The sequence below is a fragment of the Chiloscyllium plagiosum genome, chromosome 39 (assembly GCF_004010195.1).
Source record: "Chiloscyllium plagiosum isolate BGI_BamShark_2017 chromosome 39, ASM401019v2, whole genome shotgun sequence".
NCBI classification, from domain to species: Eukaryota; Metazoa; Chordata; class Chondrichthyes; order Orectolobiformes; family Hemiscylliidae; genus Chiloscyllium; species Chiloscyllium plagiosum.
This window is the reverse complement of record NC_057748.1, coordinates 26,393,659-26,395,469: the sequence shown is the minus strand read 5'-3', so window position 1 is coordinate 26,395,469 and position 1,811 is coordinate 26,393,659. Positions and strand designations below refer to the sequence as shown.

General features: G+C 50.6%; 1 long non-coding RNA gene across 1 annotated transcript in view; it reads left to right on the top strand.

Moving 5' to 3' along the window:
• Positions 1-819, top strand: part of LOC122542356 — a 4,585-nt gene extending 3,766 nt beyond the window's left edge. The window contains exon 3 of the long non-coding RNA XR_006309783.1: positions 644-819. This is a non-coding gene — a long non-coding RNA (uncharacterized LOC122542356). The remainder of the gene's footprint in view (positions 1-643) is intronic.
• Positions 820-1,811: the final 992 nt, after the last annotated feature.

Below are 1,811 nucleotides of genomic sequence, written 5' to 3'. Positions count from 1 at the left end.
CGTTGGAGGGGGGGAAGCGGTGGGGGGGTGGGGAGTGGGGAGAAATTCAGTGATGGTAACACCATTGATTGTCAGGGGGGTGATGGAGAGATTCTTTCTTGTTGGAGACGGTAATCCCCAGGATGTTGATAGTGGGGTCATTTAGTGATGGTAATGCCATTGAATGTTGTAGGGAAATGGTTAGATTCTGTCTAATTGTAGAAAGCAGCCCTGGAGCTGTTGGGTTAACAGTATCTGCGACTCCTCAGAGACACCCTGAGATTGAGTGTGTGCCTTTCAGAATGTGGCAAGTGAGCTTTGCCCTTAAGGTCTGCCTCTGAGTTGTGGACCGGTCTCGTACTGGTCAGTGCAGGATTAAAACCCAGGACTTTGTAACTTCGCTTTCCCCTGTTTGTGGAATGTTGCCTCATCATGACAAACGCGGGGCGGTGACTGGGGCGAAGGGATGAACGTTCTCCAACCCCCAGCATCCTGGTGAATGGGCAAGAGGTTGTGCTCAGAGTCCTGCTCCAGGGCGAGCCCTCCTGCGTGCACACGGGAAATCGTACTCACACGAGTCAGCATCTTCGGGGGTGTGTGGGGGCGGGTGGTGGGGTCGCAACGAGTGGGCAGCAGCACCTCACACCTGCGCGTCCTGTTACAGAGCAAGCCGGGGAGAACGTATGGGGCGCTATGGGAGTGAACGGAAGAAAGAGGAGGTGCCGGACACGCGGGACCACGACTACAGGGACATGGACTACAGGTCGTACGACCGAGAGTACGAATGTGACGGAGGCAAGGAGTACCTGCAGCAGGACTACAGAAACTACGATCAGTCCGAGGTAGCGTTCGACCCACTGCGGGGTTTGATCCTTTAATATTGATGGGTTTGGGGGGGGGGGGTTAATCTGGGTTGGAAGGTCTGAACTTGTATTTGTTTTTTTAATTTGCATATCTCGTAATTAAAGAAGCTGTATCTATGATGCCACTGTAAGCAGCGACTTATAAATTTTGCGTTGTGCTCATTTGAATGCACGTGACAGTAAAGCAATTCTGCTCTATTTGCGTAGCCGCAGCTGCCACTTTGTCCTCTCTCCACCTGTCGATGCCCCGCTCTCTCCACTCTCATGTCCCACCATCCCTCTCCCTGCTGCTTCCCTGTCCAGGTGAATTACCTGAGATTTGAATGGCCCTGTTTATTCTGCTGTTTTCCTCCCCCCTACCCCTTCTTACTATCTGCCAGTTGTGTGCGTCACTATACGCAGGAGGTCGCTATGCAGCATCTATGTTGCTGTCACTGTGCAGTCTGTGTGTGTATGCGCATGCAGATTTGTGATGTTACTTTGTGTGTGTGTGTGTAGATCTTGTTCTCCCACCTCCCCTCAGTGCTTCACAGCCACAGTTAAAAGTGCTTCAATTTGGACACTCGAGTGGGGCTTCACTGCTGAAGGGCAGGGGTGGGAAGCTCAGTGCTGGTATGCAAACGTTCATCAACTGGTTTGTGTGAGAGAGAGAGAGAGAGAGAAAAAAAACAGAAATGAACCAAGCAAAATATGGTCATAGCCTAAGATACAGGAGAGGACCATGAGTATTTGGATCCCGAGAAACATATATCAGTTAATGGAGGAGGAGGCTGTGACAGTACCTATGCTTCTGTCACAAGGTGTCTGTGTGGGAAAACTGACAGGGTCTTGTGGGTGGTTATGTGTGTGTATAACTGACAGTGGTGTGTGTGTATGTGTACGTATATCTATGGCAGTGTCCTGTGTGTGTGTGTATGTATATCTATGGCAGTGTCCTGTGTGTGTATGTATATCTATGGCAGTGTCCTG